The 22,138-nt window shown below is 42.4% G+C and overlaps 1 protein-coding gene across 1 annotated transcript in view; it reads right to left on the reverse strand.

Moving 5' to 3' along the window:
• Positions 1-22,138, reverse strand: part of PKNOX2 (PBX/knotted 1 homeobox 2) — a 347,095-nt gene that overhangs the window by 236,842 nt on the left and 88,115 nt on the right. The window contains exon 2 of the mRNA XM_027835120.1: positions 15,104-15,175. The gene's annotated coding sequence lies outside the window, so the exon portion shown is untranslated. The remainder of the gene's footprint in view (positions 1-15,103; positions 15,176-22,138) is intronic.

Genomic DNA, 22,138 nt, shown 5'->3' on the forward strand with positions numbered 1-22,138 from the left:
CTACAATAATCTACTACTTAATTGCTGGGTCAGGGTGGAATGACAGTGAAATGATAGAATCTTTAGTTAGGTTACTTTAACCTGAGTTGATTTTCTAGAAGAGTTAAGTTTAGAGTCAGGTTGGGAAAGATTATGACATCTAGCCCTGGAAGGATCTTGGCAATCATCCATTCCAAATCCCATCATATTACTGATGAGGAAATCAAAATTCAGATAGGGTGACTTTGTCCAAGGTCAAGTTGGCTTGTTGACCTGACACAGGTAGTAAGTGTTGGAGACAGAATTTGAAATCAATCTTTTGAGAAGCAATGGAATGAACTGGCAGGAGAAGGAGAAGACAGTCCCCAATAGTAGGAAGTTTCTCACCGATCTTTGCTGAGATACTATACTATTCCTCAACCATGAGCCCATTTTGTCCCTCAAAACAAACCCATCAAAAAACTAGAAAAAGCAACTCTGAGATTTAACAACAAGGAGGTTTATGCTATTTCATAAACTTGCCTTAAATTAAAATCAGGCACCACACACACATGCACCACCACAGACATCTTCTGTCACTGAAAAGTTGCTCCCTATAAAATAAAAGAAGCTGTTTAAATGTCTCCCTTCCAAGCTAGCCCCACAGAGCTAGAGCTGAGAATACATTAGCCTTTAATGAAGTGAAACTCTCATCTTCCAGGAGACACCTCATTTAGCGCAATTGTTTCAGAGCCATTACAGAAAGACAATTACAAGGAAGCGGGGAGAGTAATTGGAAATGCTGGCAGGAGTTGGGCGAAATGATAATAAATAAAAATATTCAACCTAATAAGCTTCCAGGAGGGGGTGGGATGAAGAAAATCAACATAATTAGAACTGAACCTTAGCAAGGAAAAACAGACAGCAGGGTGGCAAGTGCTCAACTTTTACAGGAAAAGAAAAAGGAAAAGGATGGAAAGGATGGTGAGTCTGGGGCAGTTGCAGGGGAGCTGGTCAGCCTCCTCTGGAGGCCACAGGGAGGTCTGAAGAAGCCTCCCTCCTCCCCTGCCCTGAGCCCTTCAGGCACTTTGGGGAGCTCTGGAAGGTCTTGATCAATGAAAGCTGGGTTTGTGACAAAGACAGGCCAGGCAGGGGCTCAGTTAGGTGTTTCTCCTCTAGGAGCATCTGAACACAGAAAGGAAGCATGCAGTAGAGCAGAGCTCTGGGCTGGGAGTCAGGAGTCTAAAAATCTAGTCTTGCCTCAGCCTATGCCCCCAAGGCAAGTCACCTTAGCTCTCTGAGCCTCAGTTTCCCCATTATAAAATGTGAGGCCTGAAAAGGTAAATTCTAAGGCATCTTCCAGTTCCAATATCTGATGATTCTATGAAAGGATTATAATATCCTTAAAGCTTCCTAACTTGCCTATTGAGAGGGTTTACTCCTTTCCTCTCCTTTCCTCTTTTTCCCTACTCTCCTCTCCTGTTCTTCACCCCACTCCTTATATAGAAAGACTACACTAATTGCTGATTCCCCTTTCTAGATAATATTAATTCAACAAACATTTGTTGGGCTTAGTGTTATGGTAGCTACAAGATAAATAATAATAATAGCTTATATTTCTATAACATTTATGTTTAATAATAATAGCTAGCATTTATATAGCACTTTAAGGTTGGCAAAACACTTTACAAATAAATATTACCTCATTTTAACTTCACAACAACCCTGGGGGAGAGGTGCCATTATTGTCCCCATTTTATAGATGAGGAAACTGAAGCATATAGAAGTTAAATGAATTCCCAGGGTCATACAGTCTGAGGACAGTTTTGAACCCAGGTTTTCCTGACTAATAGTCCAGTACTCTATTCACTGTAGGACATAACTGCCTCCAAAAGTACTTCCCCACAACAACCCCATGAGGTAAGTAGTACCAGCATTATTATTATTCCCATTTTAAATATTAGTAAACTGAGGCCTAGAGATGTTAAATGATTTGCTCAAAGTCAGTTAGCTAGTAACTGTTAGGGCTGGCATTCAAACTCCCATAGTGCCTCAGTTAAGATACAGATTCTGAACTCAGAAAGTTCACAACCTAGTGCCCTCAGGACTCTAGCTAGAAGTGTACCTCCTGCCCAAGTAGTCCATTAGATTATATACTCGTGAGAGCTGGGACAGTTTTTTGCCTTTCTTTGTATCCCCAAAACTTAGTACAGTTCCTGGCACATTCAGGTGCTTAATGAATGCTTGGCGACTGACAAATTAGGGATTGCATTTCTGAAGAAAGGGGTAGAGTAGTTAGGTATTAGGGAGACTGTCACAGAAAATGAGGGGTTTCTCTAAGCTAGAAATCTGCCTATTGTAGTGGTTCCTAACCTTTTAAAGTATAAAGACGCTTTTTGAACATAAAATATTTTTACGAGTTTAGGAGCTTCAAACTAAAAGTTTCAGCTGAGTTGAGAAAGACAACCACATATGGCCAGCCTCGCTGAAATCAACCCACATGCTCACTCCAATTTCCCCATAGATGGAGAGGGACACTATTCCTAGAGAGCAATGGGGAATTTACCTAAATAATTGCCACTATTCCAATGACAGTGAAGGAATATCAGGGAATAGCAGTCTTCTGATCATCCTATGTCAGGGACCCGGCATCCTGGGATCTTACCAGCCTGTCTGGAAGGAATAACATCACTCCGGTACACCAAGCGGAGGATACTAGTTAATGTTCTCTAGCTGGCTATATCCCACAGTCTCTATCCCATTTACACTCAGAAGAAGCCAGTAGCAGCATTGCATTGTGGAAACTGGACTTGGTGCTAGAGAATCTGGGTCTGAATCCCAGCTTTGCCACTTATTATCTGCTTGTGTGACCCTCATCTATAAAATAAGCTAGATTGGTCTAAATAATTTCTAAAGTCTCTTCTAATGGTAAACTCCATGAGCCTAAGACATGTACTCACATTGGAAAGTGAAAATGAAAAGAAAACTCAAGATATCCATCCTCCTGGCCTAGTCACAGAGCCAGAGCTATTTTCCAAATGCTCCTTAGCTCTGCCTAGACAAAGCACATCCCAAGAAAAGTGAATCTGGGCTATTCTTCACTCTTAAGGACCAGATCCACATGATCATTCAATCAATAACCGTTTATTAAGAACTTACTATGAGCTAACCACTATGCTAAGTGCTTGGAATACAGAGTCCTAAGTAAAGAATTTCAATTTATTACTAGAAGTAGAGAGTCATCAGAGAAGAGAAAAGCAACATGGTCAGTTCTGCACTTTAGGAAAACCACTTTGGCAGGGGGTGGGGAGTCGAGTAGATTGGAGTATGGCACCTGATACAGGGATGTGATATAGGGAGACCAGTTAGGAAGTGAGAGAGAATAAGGACCTGAAGTAGGATGGTGGCTGAATGGGTGAAGAGAAGGGGACAAATTCAAGAAATACTGTGGAGGGAAAGTCAAGATTTGGAAACTGTTTCATTATGAGAGGTGAGTGAAAGTGAGAAGTCAAGGATAACACTAAGTTTGCAAATCTGGGTGACTGGAAGAGTACTGATGCTCTTGACCGGGGTGGGGAACTGTAGCCTTGAGTCCACAGTGGCCTTCTAGGTCCTTGGGTGCAGCCTTTTGACTGAGTCCAAATTTTATAGAACAAATCCTTTTATTAAAGGGATTTGTTCTGTGAAGTTTGGATTGAGTCAAAGGTCCGTACTTGAGGACCTAGAGGACCACATGTGGCCTCGAGGATGCAGGTTCCCCACCCCTGCTCTTGACGGGACAGAGGAATTGGGAAGAAGGTTGAGTTTAAGGAAAGGAAATGCTTTGGACATGTTTAATTTGAAATGTTTGTGATAGAAACAGACTAAAAAATAGAGCAGATGTGAAAAGTATTCTGATCAGCACTCTGAGAAATTAAGGAAGAAACTGAGTTAAGTGGAGAAGTGGATAGAGCACTGGCTCTGGAATCGGGAGGACCGAGAACCTGAGTTCAAATCCAGCCTGACACTTGCTAGCTGTGTGACCCTGGGCAAGACACTTAATTCCAATTGCCTCCAAAAAGGGGGTGGGGGTGGGGGGAGATGACTTACCTATGATTCTGTTGGGGCTGGTTAATATTAGAAAATGTGTCCTTACTTCAGGGTAAGTAATCTTTCCACAGTAAGGTTACAGAATAGGTGGGTGCTCCCTAAACTGAGCGAGGCATTATCTAACCTAGATAAGAAGATGGAATAGATCACTTAACTTTTAAAAGCCTATTCATAGATCAGTGTTCTAGATCTTAGGTTTCTTGACCATAGAACTCCAAATGGCTAGTTATGCTGGGTCCTGGTTCTTCACAAATAAGAGGTGATTAACAAATGTTTGTTACATTTGAATGATTTTAATTTGAGGTGGGCCCAAGATACCTCTGAGTTAGTCCCTAAGGAAGGAGATATCCTGGGCTCAGGAGGTGGTCTGGGCTGCAAGAGAACAAGGCAGCAAAATACCTCCCTCCCTCATTTCTTCATTTATATGTCTTTTGAAATTTTAAAATAAATAATGCTGAAAAAGATGGATGAACTTGGGGTCCTAGAAGAATTCCCACTACTGTTAAGAGATAGTTTCTTCCTTAAATTGGAACGGTAGAGGGCCGGGGTCCTGAGTTAAGAAAGAAGACAAAAGTGAGGGCAAGGAACATGCTGGGTTGCTACACATCAGGCAAATGGTATTCCTAACATCTAATAGAATGTAAGCTCCTTGAGAGCAATAACCATGTAATTTTTTTTCTTTGTACCTCCAATTCCTATCATGTTGTCTTCTAATAATTAATTATTCAATACTCCGTGGACCTGTAATTTCTTCGTGATGGGTACTTCCTCCACCAACCCAAATTGCAATTCTTCTACGATGTTAAGACCACAGATTTAAAGCTGGAAGAGATTTTAGAGGTCATCTAAATTCCTAACCCCTTTATTTTACCAGTGAGGAAACTGAGGCCAAGAGAGGTGAAGTGATTTGCCCAAGGTCACACAGCTAGTAATGCCAGACTTGAGTTAACAGATGGTCTTCTGGGGGGCTGTGGCTAAAATCTCACCACATTGGGGCCACTTGGGGATAAGCAACTCTACACCTGGCGAAGATTGTCCTCAGACCAGGAACAAGCCTTTCCAGCTTTGGAAGGATCTATCTGAGCTTTAGCTCTGCTGGTAGGGCCTTCAAAAACCCAGAGTTACCTTTACACTATACTGTGGCATCAGAAGACATTCTAGTGGCAGCCTTTTACTTCTCTTGCATATAACAGGTACTAAATAAGTATTTGTGGGATGAATAAATGAATCCTACAGAAGCCCCAAAAGGTTCAGTGAAGTGACTTTCCTAAGGTAACACAGTCAAAAAGTTGGTGGTACAAGGGGAAGTAAAAGCCAGGTGTCCTGACTCCCATTCTAGAGTTCTTCCCACTGTGCCAGGCTGCCTCTCCTCTTGATAAACCAGTTTTAGGCTGAGCAGCCCTGGGCCAGGTCCTTGGGAGCCCTAGGCCTTATAAACTGTTTGGGAAGGCAGCCAGAAACCTGAAACAGGGAGACTAGAGTAGCAGACTTTGTAAGGGACAGTGACCCTTGGCAATGAGCCCAGAGTGTGCTGAGCAGGAAGCTAAGAAAAGTAACCGGAGTGCCAAACAGCTCGTCTAACAGAAGGAGCACTCATAGGAGCACTAGACAGCACATGGAAGCAGCATAGCTCTAACCAGGCTTCAGAAAACACGAGTTCAAATCCCAGCTCTTAAATTTACTAACTATATAATACTAGTAACTCATTTAACCTATGTAGGTTTCAGTTTTCTCATCTATAAAAGGATAATCCTGTCTGCTATCTACTTCATAGGGCTATTTGGAAGACCAAATTAAATAGTGGATGTGAAAGTTCTAGTACCAAGAGTAATACAATTAAAATTTATTGTTATTTGGCAAATATTCATTCTTGGTTGTCTTATATCTCAATGAGAACAAGGTTACTCCTCATTACAGAAAAGGAACCTTTGACCTGAGAAGCTGAAGCTAAAACCAGGGCCTGAGCTGGTGCCCTAACTCGAAACGACATCCTAGCCAATGTTCTTTCTGTCATCTGTCTGAGATCCCTGCTTGGAGAGATGGGAGGGGAAGAACACCACATCCAATCAGTCTCTGTTTTGGAGCAGATTCAGAATAGACAACATCACCCAACAACCCTTATAGATGCTCCCAGAGGCATCCCGTGTCCTTTTTACAGCTTTTTATATGGGGGTGTTGGGGGCAGAAGTCATTTGTAGAGAACAAGGAACTCCTACACCAGAAACTCTGCCATAGGAAGGGATGGAATGGTTATCTAGCCTTTTCTTTGCCCTCCCCCTCCTTTTCTTCCATCAAGCCTAGTTCACATGAACAGTAACCATTCCTAGGGGAGACTTTTCTCTTAGGGGATGACCATCCTAAAGCTCAGATCACTCTGCTCCCCAGCATAGGGTGGGGAAGGAAGGAGAAGGGCAGGGGGAAGGTGCTGTAATAATGGCTAGCTTGTTCCATTACTTTTTCCTGTCTGGTTCCAGGCTGCCCAGGAGGTAGAGCTGCCTAGTGGAACTACAAAACACCCCCTCCCTTGCTTCCCCCTCCCACCCCAACCTAGTCCTAATTTGGTCCTAAGTATTCCTAAGGTGCCTTCCAATTTCCCGCTGTAACAAATGGCACAGAATGCAAATAGAGGTGGATGTGGGACACAGATGTTTGCACTAATTTAATTGAGGGAACACCTTGGATTAAACACTTTGCAAAACACTCACAAATAGGTTCAGTGCATCCGATAATGAAAAGCTTCCCAACCCCATGGCATTTGTTGGAGCTGCCTGCAGGCTCCTTGAAGATGCACTGGGGAGGGGCCTAGACGGGAGGAGAGGCCTGGAGCAGACGTTGGAAGAACCAGGAGGGGCCCAGGGAGCAGCAGGCAAGCAGGTGGGCAAGCCAAGCTCTTCCTGAGGAAGGGGGAAGGGAATAGGGTGGAATTCACAGCTGATTATTAGCCAGCTGCAGCTATATCCTAGGCAAGACATTGACATCTCTGGGGGTGGCTTGTTCACCATAGGGATCAGTAATGACCAGATCCCCTCTCCAATCCATGTCTCTGTGATCCCTGCCCCAGTGAATGGCAGGAATTGCCCAACCTGGCCTAAGGCCAGTAATCTATTCTCATAAAACATATGCCCAGCTGACTTCAAATGAATACAGAAAGCAGCTCTGTAGCTAGTAAGCTCTGGTCCTTATCTGGAGGGCTCTCCTAACTGGTTGAGTTTTAGATGCTGAATACCATCACACCATTTAGATGTTTTAGATGCTGAACACCATTCCCCCATCCCTTTCCCTCAAAGAGCATAGTAGCACTCTACCTGAAGGGAACATAGTATCATCTAGCTGGGCCAGTGGCTTAAAGTGGTAAAACTATATATGCAAACAGTGGGCCTAGGGAGTCCAATGGGTGATCAACCCATTCAGCAAAGACCCCTTACCGTGAGAAGAACCTAACTGCTATAGGGGTGGGGAACCTGTGGCCTCAAGGCCACATGTGGCCCTCTAGGTCCTCAAGTGTGGTCCTTTGACTGAATCTAAACTTCACAGAACAAATCTCCTTGATAAAAGGATTTGTTCTGTAAAACTTGGACTCAGTCAAAAGGCTGCACCCAAGGACCTAGAAGGCCACATGTGGCCTTGAGGCTGAAGTTCCCCACCCCTCACTAGCAGCCAAATAGCCTGCCCATGCCCGGCCCAGCCTGGCAGCAGTCCTATAGCCAATCATTCTGCCTGATCTAGACCAGTAGCAGATTGACCTGTTCAAAGACATTACCCCATGAGCAAGAAACCCTGTTGATTAAACATTCCATAGAGACACTGTGCCCTGAAAGAAGTCAGCCTAGTCTAGCAATGGAACTGAACAATGGAATGATTCACCTATCACTAGTTCCAGATCACACAGTGAATTTCATGAAGATCCTTTGGAGAAAGAAAAGATATCTAGGTCCTAGAGTTCTGAATTTGTTGTCTGGCCAGGTGTGCTTTGCACATGCATCTCACTGACATCGTACTTTAAGTTCATGCCCACTCTTCCCCTAATGGACTCTATGTGTATTTGTGGGAAAGTATGCCCCATGTTTGTTGAGAAATGCTTTGTAACTAGTGTTCTTACTATGCTATTTAAACTAAATGCCTTTGCTAAAGAACTATCTGAATCTGTTGGCTGATTGTTAAGAAGAAACCTAGTAGTAGGTCAGTGCAAGCAAGATAGCTAGCTGCCCACAGTGTTACTTCTAGAACTTCAAAGTAATAGCAGCTGCCTTCTAGGGCCCAACCTGCCAGTAATAGTTTGAATTGGGAGATTAAATCTAAAGTGGTTATTACATGGTTAAGTCCAAATCCAGGGAACTCCCAGGAGATGATCAGAAAAAGGCTGTCAGTAGGAGAAAACTGAAAATGATCTGTCCCTTTAAAACAACCTCTTTATCTCTATCTTTCCTTTCATCTTCTAACATTCCTAAAATATATTCATGTAGTGAATTATATTCAAACCTTGATATTGTAGAAGATCTGAACAGTTGAGAGATCATCCTAACCTAGGGATTTAGGGACATAAATTCAGTTTCTCTCAGAGCTGGTTCCTTTCCTTTTTCTCTGTCCATGGAATGTAGACTCTTCTATCTCCCAACTTCCCCAATTCCAGCCTTCAAGAGGTCAGATAAGAAAGCCTAATGATGACCACCATTGTGAGAATGCTGAGGACTCACTTACATCCCACAGATACACACCAAGGCAGATCCATGTAAATAAGTCACACCATCACAGAAAGGGAGATGTGACCACTTCCTGACATGTTTCATTACAAGGCAGTGGGGTGATGGCTTTGGGGAGGGGTTGGAAAGCATAAGGACTTTTCTTCTGGTCTAACTGGATAAATCGCCAGAATGTGAGATAGTTTTAGATCACTAGGCAAATGCTCTCTAACTGCTTTCATCCTCAGGGAAGCATTACTTGCTTCCCTGGACCTCCGGCATCCTCATTTATACCCTCAAAATGGGGAATTAGATTGTGCACAGGGGAAGATGAAAGGAAGCCCACTGGTTATCTACAACTACAGAGACCCTCAGTCTCCTGATGCCTCCAGGATCCCAGGGGTTGCAGTAAAAACATTCCACTCTACACCTGCAAGAGGAGCCAGGTTGGCTAGTGGTAGAGGTGAGGAGGCTGGCTTTTCTTTATACTTAGTTGATGGGTACAGTGTACCTAAAGATCACTATGGCAGCACTGGAAAGGACTTCAGAGGAAGAGGTCAGGTGGAAGTTATATGGAACATTCACAGGATTTTGAAAAACATGTAAAGCTTGATTTAGAGCCCTTATGCCCATAGGTATAAGGAAACCCTAGGTTTCCAAGGGTCTGGTGGAAGCTGTAGAGTAAATGTCACAAGCAACAGGATTTGGAACTAGAAGGTGTCCTAGAGATAATTTAGTTTAAGTCACTCATTGTACAGATGAGGAAACAGGCCCAGAGAGGTTCTAGGACTTGTCTAAGGTCACAGAGGTAAGTCGGTGAACCAAGATTCAAAGCCAGATCCTCCAGCTCCAAACTTGGTGTTCTTTCACTAAACCATGATGAAGTGATGGGAACACCCTTACACGTTCCAAACCCCAACTACAAAACCTTCTTCCAGCACCTCTCAACCCTGCCAAGTTGGAGCTATGGCAGATCTCCCCTCTCAGAGGGAAGGCTCCACAAACAGTCCCCTCTCTCCTGCAGGCAGAGTCACACCATCCGAAAGGAGATTTAATTAGCAAAATCTCGTTAGGCAAACGAAATTATCCTAAGACAATACTCCTCTGGACAGGGGGTATGATTAAACAAAGGCATTAATTGAGAGAGTGGCAGCCACAGTTCCCTAGATCCATTCATTTCCGGACAGGCTCTATTTTTGTCTCCTTGGGCCAGTTGAATAGACCCTTTCCTTTCCCCTTCCCCCACCCCCATTTAATAGATGATCCCTCCAAGCTCCCAGAACCCCTTGAGTTGGGGGGCTGCAGACCTCAGCTTATCTCATCAGCAGCTTCTCCTCAGCCAGATTCCTGCTAAAGTGCCTTGATTGCATAATGTCTATTTGCATAATGTAAATTGCAATCTCCTAGCTCTGGAGGCAGGATTCACAGAACAGCCATTATTTTTTACCACTCCACAAAAATTCTGCATTTAGGAAGCAGATTTGCAGCTCAGAATGCCATACAAATCTGAATCTGCCATAGACTCCATTAAATCATGCCAATTAAGATGGACCAACCAAGAGTCTTATGTCATTCCAGTCCACATATGCAAGGACCTCTCAATCTAGACCAAGGAACAAGGGGGAAGGGAAATTGGGGTGGGGATGTAAGGATAGAAAAAAGGGTGAAAAGAGCTCATCTGGTGCTAGGGGGAGGAGAGGAATACTAAAGATGGAAATTCTAGCTAAGGCTGTATTTCTATTCATATCGTACTTTCTCTACCCCTCTTCCTCCCTCCCCATAAAATGTATAACACAAATATTCCGGAGCTCACTCCACAAATCCATCCAGTAGATGCAGAGGGGAAAACGCAGAATCATACATTTAAAGTTGGAAAAGACCTTAGAGTTCATCTAGCCCAACTCTCCCATTTTATAAATAAGAACATTGAGGCCCAGAGATGTGAAATACACACAACTTATTATATAAGAGTTAAGTAGCAAATATGGGATTTGAACTTGGGCCCTCTGACTCCAAGCACAGCATTCTTCCAGTTATACCATGACTTACCCAATTTCTTTTAGGCTTGCTGCCTACATTCTTCTGAGCTCATTGTGGAGCTGATTGCTGGTAGACTGCTAATATGAGTGAAAAAAATGTAAAGGTTGTTGTTGTTCAGTTGTGTCCAACTCTTTGTGACCCCATCTGGGATTTTCTTGGTAAAGACATTGGAGTGGTATGTTATTTCCTTCTCCAGCTCATTTTACAGATGAGGAAACTGAGACAAACAGGGTTAAGTGACTTGCCCAGGGTCATACAGCTAGTAAGTGTCTAAGCTCACATTTGAACTCAGGTCTTCCTGAATCCAAGCTGGGCACTCTATCCATTGGGTCACCTACCTGCCCCTAGAGTCAATGGGAAAATGTTATTACATTAGGGAGATTCAAGGTATTGCTCAGATATATGAAATGTGCCATAGGCTCTTTCTTTTAAATATTCCTAACATTTTCCAGGGTCCCTCCTTGGAAGAATGATGAAATTTTAAGGGACAGGTTGCTCAGTACAACTTAGATCTGACTCCTTTTCTTAATGGTTAATGCAGCTTAGACAGCACTGGGATTGGTTGCTGACTTTGGAATCCAGAAGAAGACAGAGAAATTCCCTGTCTACTTTTTAACCCACTGTGTGATTCTGAATCCATCTCTCATGGAAAGAGCTCTCAACTTGGAATCAGAAGCCCTGTGATCAAATCTTGGTTCTGCTACTAGTTACACAACATGACTGTGAAGCAAGTCACTTACCTTAACTTGTCTCAGCCTAGTTTTCCTCGTCTATAAAATAAGGATAATAATACTTGCCTAAACCTACCTGAAGGGGAAGAAGTACTGAATGAGATAATGCCCATAAGAGTGTGATGTAACTATAAACCATTTTTATAAATAAATCTGAACTAATATACGTGGGGACAGAAGAGAATTACAAGGTCTCCTGAAAAAGGGCCATTGCCTCAGAGAATTGTCCAGGATTCCAGTTTCTCCATGGTCTGGTACCTGGGCTACCCCTTTGCTACTCTATTGCTTATTCAATATTCATTTGTCTAAGGACAAGATGCTAATATGGATTATTAAAATATCAATAGTTTATGAGTGAATTTTTATATATGGTATACAGAATTTTTGCTTTTTATGTGAAGAAAAGCCAAGTTTAGTTCCCAACAAGATTATTTCTTTATTGGGTGGGGGGAAGGGGTCAGACTTAGGCATAGAAATGGCTTCTGTGTTGTCTGCCTTCTAGCCCTATCACCAAATTGCCACCCACCCCTATCCCTTAAGTACTTTCTGGCCAGATTTCAAGGGAAACAAAAGAGAAATTATGCCAAATTTCCATGCAGATTCTTGAAAAACTGTTGTTGGTCTCCCAGGAAATAAACCTGTCCCTTCAGTGGCATCAAAATAAGTCACCATCTTCTTTCTATATCATTAGAAGCACAGAATATCAATGTTGGCAGAGACCTCAAAGAGCATCTAGTCCAACCTCCCCATTTTACAGATGAGCAAAACTCAGGCCCAGAAAAGGAAGTGACTTGTACAAAAACATAGAATCACACAGAATCACAATCTCAGAGATAGGAGGGGTCTCAAAAGACATCTATTCTGATTAAACCTATCCCAAATAAGAGTTCTCTTCACAGCAAAATTATCTCAGAGCTAGGACTAGACCCTATATTCCCCAACACTGCTTTTAGCTTCTTTGTCCACAATCTTTGGCTAAAACCTAAAATCTGGTTGCCATAGGGAGCACTGATAGTCTGGGGGGGACCTCAGAATGGAACTGAGGGGTTATGGGTTTTGTTCCTGGAGAACAAACATAGTTCTGATACTACTTGTCTCCATGGAAGTAATGGGATTTCAGAAATCCATGCTTCTTTACAATTTGGAATTTCAAGCTATAGGTCATAGATCTATATATTTGCCCTCTAGGATGCTAGTCCCCTCAGAGCCCAGTTATTTTACGGATGCTAGATCAAAAAATCCTGAATTAGGTGTCAAGTTGGCCTAACATATCTTCTCAAAGGTCCCTTCCAACATAAAGACTCTACAATGCTGTGGCCTTCTTCACCCTTGTATCACAAGACTCTCTTAGCATACTTTCCAGGAGTTTCAGGGCACTTTGATAATTTAGGCTCTGTCCCTTTAAATACTCCAAGATGTCCTCTACAACCTACCAATATATCTATAGTCAAGTACCACTGTCCAATAAAGTTTTAGTTCATCCCAGGCCATGTCCCTATGCTCTACTCTAAGGCAGAGAAGATGTGCAGAAGCTAGGCTTGCTTTTCTGAATCCTAAGAACAATACCAAGGGCTTCTTCATTCTTTCTAGAGAAAATAACCCAAGTTTCATAGTACTCAGTACCTGGCATAGTGCTGGATTTATAGTAAGCAATCAGCATGAATGGAATGGAATGAAATTATTGAATTCATAGATTCCCTCAAAAATGCCATCCCTACCTGGAACAGAACCTCATATTCACTTCTTTTTCTAGCTTGAATTCCTTTTTTCTGCTACCTCTATATCCTCCTGTTCCTCTTCCTCCTCCTTCCACTGGCCAGGCAGCCAGTCAGTAATGCTAACAAGCCAGGATACTGAAGGGAATCAAAGTCTTTCTTTGCGGCCTTGGTCCAGCCAGCCCTCCTGATCTTGTATAGAAATCTTGACAAACTCTCCCTAAGGGGAAAAAAACCTTAAGCCATCTTGATTGAGATCAGAGAGGCCACAAGAAAACAAACCAGTCCCACTTCCCAAGCACAACCAAAAGGTTCTAGCAGCCTTTCCCCGTCCCCTCCAGGAGCTGTACCCAAGGGTGGTCATCAGAAGTCTGGGGCTTCCCTGGAGTGGGACCCAGGGGGATGCCTGCAACTAGGTATCAGCCCAGACAGAGAGGGACTTCTAATACTCCCTCTGCACTCTCCTTTCTTCTTAAGCATGCCCATTAAGGTTCACGCTCAGCTTGTTCCTCTCATACTTGACTTGACTTATGAGGTCCCTCTAACCTCCGGTGTGAGGAGACATCGATTCTTGCAAAGGTCATTTTCTTTCCGCCCCCACTCTCCCTTTCCATTCTCTGTCTCCTGGGCAGGCTTTCCTGGAACAGGACAGTGAAGGGGGGGTGGGGCGGTTACCTTCCTCTTCCCACCCCTAGTCCACTGATCTGACCACTCCCTTAATAGTAGCTCAGTGGAGGTGTCTGGGCAGTAGAAATCCTTCAATAAGAGTCTGCAAATGCAGAAAACAGTAAGCCATTAGGTGGGGAGACTGGGCGCCCTGCTTGCTCACTGAGCAGTCATCTGCAGGATGTTAGAGAGATAGCAGGTCAGCCATTCTTATGATTTATTCAAATACTCATTACAGTCAATCTATTTTTACACAGAGGTGAAGATATGCACTGATAATGGTTAATCATTTATAATTCCACGGACTGGTTGGAAGCCAATGTACTATCAAAGCCAAGGAGCTCACATCAGCGACGCCACCAGTCCCCCTAGAAGGTGGACAGAGGAGGTGCCAAGTGAGGCCATTCATTCAACAAACATTTATTGAGCACTTGCTGTGTCCTAGGCATCCTAGGGAGATACAGAGATACAGAGATACCCTACCCTCCATAAGTTTATAATACAGTTGATGAGAACATGTACAAAAGTAACCAAAACAGAAAATAATCTGTAAGTACTGTATGAGTGTTATAGATAATAAATATTGAATTCAGAAGAGGAAGAGATCACTTCTAGTCAGAGTAATTCAGGAAGGAGGTGGCATTTGAGCTGAGGCCAGAAGAATGGGTAGGATTTCAGTAAGCTGAAATCAAGCAAGGAGGGCATTCCAGGTTGGAGGGTGGGGGTGGGGAGGGCCAGGCATGAGCAAAGTCCAGGTCCACAAAGGCCAGAGAGGTGTGGCTCCCAGGCCCCCCACCCACCCCCTCAGAAACAGGAGAATAGAAAGCACCTACAAACTTCAGATTTGTAGCTCACATTGCTATTGCCTCCACTCAGTGCCATTCAAACTCAACCCACAGATCACAGCCGCTGAGCCTCAGCTCCAGTCTTCAAACTCAAGGAGTTTCCCCTCTCCTGTACTCATTACATGGGTAACCCATGAAGTCCACCTTAATGCACAATCAATAAAGCCTAATTAAATAGGATGTCATATTACAGGGCTCTTTTGTCACATTCAAACATAATCTAATTAGATTTCCACTGTCTTTTACATTCTGACCAGCTCGTTCTTGAATGTCTCTCTTTCACAATGCAGGGCTCGTGCAACAAGATCAGGTTCCTTAGCTGACCTTTAACCTGTAACCTCAATGAGACCGGGTAGAAGATGCCAATCAAAGTTACTTACAGTTCAGAGCCTCTTTTCTGGCAAGAGACATAGAAGATGGAAAGCCTCAGGACCCAGCCACACACACATCACCTGCCAAAAAAAGAGAATATCTTTATAGACTGTGTGTTATCATGCCAGGAGCAAGAGTCAGAGTGGGAACGGACCCAAGCAGATAGATATGGCATGGAAGGGAGCCGTAAACTGGTGACTTAGATCACCCACAATGTTAAGTGAGAGAAAAATCTTCTATGCTAATAATTGAGTTAGGAACTAGGAATCAGGATTACTACCAGATACTCTTCAACTCTTGCCCTTTATCTATTTTGTGCCTCAGTTTCCTCCTTTGAGTGCAAATTTTATCATCCCTCTCTACAAAGACCCTGGAAAGGAAAGACCTTGTTCCTATTCATCAGTATCACATGGTCAGAAGGCAGACAAGTTAATGGCATAATCCTTTTCTAGAATCAAATAGACAAAAGTAACAAGTATTTATTAAAATCTAGGTTGTGCTCAGCACTGAGGGAGATAAAGATAAAAAGTCTAAAATGGTCCCTTTAAAAAGTGCTTACTATATGGGACTATATGAAGGCACAACAAATGACATTGGGTAATATATAATTAAGTATTATAAATATTTATTTATTAAATATTATATATATATATATATGTAAAACACTAAATTTTTTGGTATAGATTGCAAGTGCCGTGGGAATTCTAAGACAGGAAAGAAAGAAGAGTTGAACCAGTCAAGGTAGACTTCAAGAAGAAGGTAAGACTTGAATGGGCCTTAAAGGACAGGTAAAGGAAAGAAGGGAGCATTCCAAACAGAAGGCATAGCATAAGCAAAGGCACAAAGGCATGGGGCAGTGAGGAGCTTAGAATAGAGAATATTTTGGGTCATAGCAGAAATTGACACTGCATGAACAGAGCGGGCAAGAATAGGGAAGGCCTGGAAATGGGAGCGACTGAAAGTTTTTCAGCAAGGAAGTGGCAAAATGAAAGATAACTCTGCCTTTCTCACCATCAACCAGTCTCAGTCCCTCAAAGCTCCACTGATTAACCAGTACGGCTTCTGGGTAGAAGCAGATTTCAAACAGCAATTCAATTCAACAATCATTTATTCCAAACCTAAACTATAGAAATCACAATGCTCGTTGCTAGGGGAGATAACCCTAAATGGTCTTTACTCCTTGCCTTTAAGTAATTTATAATTTGAAGGGATGGGAATGACATATATGCCAATAGATATAAATACAAAATAATACATAATAAAGACAAAAATAGTAACTCACATTTTTATAGGGCTTTGTAGCAAAGGACTTTTCTCACAACTCTGTGACGTAGGTAATAGAGATAACATTAATCACATCTTACCAACATAGAAATAAAAGCTCAAAGAGTCTGAGATCACACACCTAGCAAGCAGCAGACCTCAAATTTAAACCCAGAGGCATGAGACTAAATCCAGGAGGCCAGACACCACCTTACATTGCTTCTATTTGCTTTCATATAAGTTAGGTGTGAGTAAAGTGCAACTTTGGACAAGGAAGAAGGTCATTACCACGTGGGAGAATCAGGGAAAAGTATCCTGGAGGAGGTGGAATTTAAGTTGGTCTTTACAGGATGCAGAATCATTTAACAAAGTGGGGAAGAAAAACGTTCCTAGGCACAATGCTCTAACAAGGCACAGCTAAGCAAACTGTCAGAGTTTCAGAAAACTATGGCGCTGTTGAGGATACAGCCAGGAATGTAGCTGACAGAATACAGGGCAGTCAAAAGACTGGGTTCTAGTCCTGACTTGAGCCCTAACAAACTACCTGTTTGACCTGGGGCTCAGTTTTGCTACCAGTAAAATAAAGAAGATGAACTAGAGACTATATGTACAGTCCTTCTGAAAAAGCAAACCAACCACTAAGAAAGGCCCCAAGCCACTTAGGAAGGCCGTTTGAGACAGAGCCAGAAACCTAGTACTTACATCTTTGTCCCTCTTTACAACTGACCAGCCTTCATTCACCTCATCCCCCAATCCCCATCAGATCTCAAACCAGGGCTTCTGAATAAAGGGTGCAAAAATATCCTCAGATAGAAGTGCTCACTCTGGCTGCTGCCATTCCTGTAACCTCAAGAGGATACCTGGAATCAAACACTCCCCTAAAGGGCTTCACCAAAGCAGAGCTCCAAAAAGAGAAGAAAAACTGTCTGGAAAATATGAGTAAGACAGAATGTCCAAGGAGGAAACACCTGACACAACACCGACCCCTCCAAACACAGGTCTCTGTGTCTTTCCCTCTTGCTGCCCAGGGTTTTCTCCCCTTGCTCTCCTCCTCACTGCATCCCACTCCACCCCCTACCACAGATTCCTTCCCTCATTGCCTGAGAAAAGCTCCTGCCAAGGGATAGCTTTTGTGTGTCCTGAACTGTGGTGGGGATCCAGCACTTCAGCCCCTGACTGCTGGGCTCTAAATTACACAATAACTGGGTAATTTAATAAAGATATAATTACCTGGCATCAGACACTTGGCTCCAAGTTATTTTCCCACCCAGTACCAAGTGTTATTGTAGTGTCTCACTCTAAGCTGGGAAAGCACCGGTGCTAATTGTAGGACCTCAGGCAGCCACAGTGACCAGTGTTGGCTGGGGATGGCACTTCTGCACTGCATGACCCTCCCCAGCCCAAGCAAATTCTACACCTCTGCCCACAGACAAGGCACTGAGACAGGTTTCTGGGACACCCTAATGATGTGGCTTTGAACAAGGGGGAAATGGTGGAACTGAGAGATAACCACTGATTGCTTCTACTCATACAAGGAGTTCTGCTTTCTCTTTACACTGAGACAAGGACAATATTTAGGAATTCATCTGGGTTCACCATAAAACTGACTGGATTTGGAGTCTGAGGACCTGGGTTCATATCTCAGCCCTAACACTTACTACTGGTATAACCTCGGATAAGTCACTTAAGGGGAGGGAAGAAGAAAGAGGAAGGGAAAGAAATAAGCATTTATAGAGCACCCACTACTTACCAGGCACGAAGTACTTTTTACAACTATTGTCTTATTTAATCCTTAATCTTTCTGGGCCTCAATTTCCTCAAATGTAAAAAAGGGTGTTGATCTATATGACCTCTAAAGTCCCTTCCAGCTGATCCCATGACTACTAGAAGGCAGGAAGACTCAAAGAAGAAAAAAATCATGGAAAGTAAGTACTCATGAAGTATAATTCTGCCCACGTCACCCATGTAGTTCCCATTACGTGGAGTGAGTTTTGAGTCATTTTTATAACTTATGCTTATGCAGTCTAAAGACCAGAGCAGTCAGTCCTTTGCAGGGAAGGGAGGCTGCCTCTGACTCCTCCAGGAGGGAATAAATGGCTTTGTGTTGAAAACAATGAGCCCCAAGAGTAGTCCAATTTCTGGGTGAAAAACCAAAAAGAAAAAATCATTTTAGATCATATGAGGATTTGAACTTGGAAGAGGACAACAATTGCAGAAAACACAAGGATTGAACTAAGTTTGGACCTACAAACTAAGGGGAAATAGTGAAAAAAGCACCGGACTTGGAGTCACCAGAAACCTGGGTCCGAACCAAATCTTTTAATACTTAGTAGCTGCATGAATCTGGGCAAGTCATTTAAATTCTCCAACCTTCCAACTCCTCATCTGCCAAATGGTCATAACAACAATTCTTGCACCCAGCTACCTCACAGGGTTGGGAAAAGTATGTTGTAAACCTTAAAAGTCATATATAAATATGAAACACTATTATTTTTGACTCCCAGAAAACCAAAATAAGTGGTCTTCTGGAGCTCAGTGAATTGTACAGAGGTATCCAGAATGAGTGCAATGTGAAACATTTTCAAGTCAAAGTTATATGCTATCTATGTGTAGTAACTATAATTGCTTAACTTGTAAATAGTTTGCTTTATAGCTTCTTTCTTGCCTATAAATGGAATAAGGCTAACCTGCAAGCCTGTGGCAGTCATAGTGACTTATCGTAAAGAGGAGTAAAATGGGGGGGTGGGGAGAAAGGGGTAAAGGGTGGTGCTTTTGAGGTTGTAGGCAGGCCTTGGGACACAGCAGCGAAAGCAGGCAGCAAATAACTAGCCAGCTATCATGCAGCCACAAGTGATATCCCATTTGGAAGTGTCCCAGGATGGAATTACACACTCTTTTTTTTTTTTTTTAATCAATGACAGGGGTTATACAAGAGAGAGAAGGTTACATAAGACTGTGGAAAGGGAAGAGACCTGCAACTTGAGAGTCAGAAGGTCTGAGTTCAGGCCTGCCTCTGTTACTTGCTATGGCCTTTGGCAAGTCATGTATTTAATTTTAGCCTCAACTTTCATCTATAAAATGGGAATAATAATATTTGTACTACCTCCTTAGCAGGTTTGTTGTGAGAATCAAAAGGAAATAACATATGTGAAAGTACTCTTTAAAATTATAAGGCATCAAACAAAACTACTATCATAAGTATCATTATTATAAGATTGGTGGCATTAAGATTACTAGAATAAAATTTAAATGATCCTAACCCACTCCCAAAAAATGAAGTTTTGAGATCATAATGAAGGTCCTAAATTGGACAGATAAGATGAATTATGAATTACACAGCTATAATTCCTCTGATGGTTAGCAGAATGAATGTACTTCAGAAAGAGACCTGAAGGTCACAGTGGACCATAGTTTTAACATTAATCAATAATGCAGGGGTGTTCATCCATTCTTTCACTTTATAGACATTTACTGAATACTTAATTATGTACACAACACTGCACTGAGCACCAAGAGACCTACAAAGAATTATTACACATGGATCTTGACCTCAAGTTGCTTAATTAGGAGAGAGATGAAACATATGCAAAAATACCAAACAACAATAAAAGAGTTGTCTCAAGGTCATTTTCGTAAGAAGGGCCAGATGAAAGGTAGGAATAGTAAGTGCTTCGGGGTTAAGGGGGAAGGAGAGATTACTGTGGGCAAGAGGAGCCTGACAGCCTTTAAAGGGCGTGGATAAGCAGAGAGAAGGGGAAAGCTTGCTTTAGCTGAGAGAAAACATCACGAGTAAACAATGGAAGTTTTCGTGTATGTTGATACACTCACTGGACTTTGGACTGGAAGGGGAATCATCGAATTTTAATCCCTTCATGTTAAATATGAGAAAACTGACAGGTGAAGTGATACCAAAGTCACATGGTTAGTAAGCTTTAGTGCAGGATTCAAGCCCAGGTCTTCCAATCCCAGTTGGCCTGAAAACATTCATTAAATCCCTATTGGATGCTAAGCAGTGTACTAAATGCTGAGGATGCAAAGAAAGGCAAAAAATAGTCCCTCATGCCAAGCTCAGCATTTAATTGGGAAGGCAACATACAAAAAAACCATGTACAAATAAGATCTATAAAGGATCAATTGGAGATAAATCAATGAAGAAACTCACATTAAAGGGTTATCAGGAAAGGCTTCCTGTAGAAGGAGGACTTCTGGGACTTGGACAAAGCCAGGGAGACCAGGAGATGGAGATGAGGAAAGATTTTCAGGGATGAAAGACAACAAGTGAAAATGCCTAGAGTAGGGAGATGGGGTGTCATATTTGAATAGTAAGGAAGCCGCTGTCACTGGATTGCATAGTATGTTGAGGAGAGTAAAGTGTAAGAACATTGAAAAGGTAGGAAAAGGCCCAGTTATGAAGAGCTTTAAATGCTAAACAGAGGATTTTGTGTTTGATCCTGGAAGTGAGAGGGAACCAATAGTTTATTGAGCCGGGGGGCTGAGTGATGAGAGAGAGCTGTGATAAGGTTAGACCTGTGTTTTAGGAAGCTCAATGTGATGGCTAATGGAGGATGGACGAGTCAGAAACAACTTTGTTAACAGAACTGTTGTTCTTGCTGTTGTTGTTCGTCCTTCATTTTCAAAGAGGACCAATGACATCACAGGTGATGTCTTGATTTGTGCTTGAATTGGATTTAAGTGAAGTAGAGTTACACAAAATCATCAGCCTCACTCTCCTTTCCAGAGTCACTAAAACTAAAGTCCAGTGGCAAGACAAAGTCAGATCGACTGGCAATGGCATCGGATGCACCTTGGTGTCTTCATGCCTGACCAAGCTCTAAGCTCTCCACAGCACCTACTTTAGCTGCCTTCATGGCCACTGGAACAAATTGTTCTCATCTGCCCATTTTGCTAGACGTCTTCACATGCTTGGGGTGGACATCCCCCTAACTCACTGATGGGTTTGAGGCCTGTCAGTTACTCTTAACCAGGTTTAGCCCATATGCCAAGACAGTTACACTGGTGTGTGTTCACTGTACATACTACAGCTTCTTGGAGTTACAGGTGAGAGTTGAGTGCCAGGTAGACACTAAAGGTAGATGAATATCCTTGAAAAGGGCTTGGCAAGCCCTCACACCAGAGGTGTTAATTCTTCCTACTGTATTAAACCTCAGATAAGTACCAACTTACCCCAGTATCAGCTAAGGACTCTGGTGTTTTAACAGAGATCAAATCAAATTAAAGATAACCCAGAGAAGACCTACCATATTATCACATTAGAACTCATTAAAGATGCCCAAAGGGCTATAAAACTATGCACCCTCTTTGAGGCAATAATACCACTACTAGGTCAATATTCCAAAGAGATCTAAGAAAAGGGGAAAGACTTAATTTATACAAAAATATTTATAGCAGTTCTTTTTGTGGTGACAAAAATTAGAAATTGAAGGGATGACCATCAATTGGGGAATGGCTAGACAAGTTGAGGTATATAATTGAGATGGAGTACTACTGTGCTATAAGAAATGAAGAGCAGGATGGGCTTCAGAGAAAACTGAGAAGTCTTATATGAACTGATGCAAAGTGAATTAATCAGAACACTGTACACAGTAACAGCAATATAATGATCAACTGTGAAAGACTTAGCTACTCTGTTCAAGACAATGATCTAAAATAATTCCAAAGGACCCATGATGAAAAATGCTATCCACCTCCAGAGAGAGAACTGATGAACCCTGCACACAGATTGAAACATATTTTTTTTACTTTTTAAATTTTTTTTTGCA

This window comes from Vombatus ursinus, unplaced genomic scaffold, assembly GCF_900497805.2.
Source record: "Vombatus ursinus unplaced genomic scaffold, bare-nosed wombat genome assembly UNPS02014813.1, whole genome shotgun sequence".
In the NCBI taxonomy this organism is placed as follows: Eukaryota; Metazoa; Chordata; class Mammalia; order Diprotodontia; family Vombatidae; genus Vombatus; species Vombatus ursinus.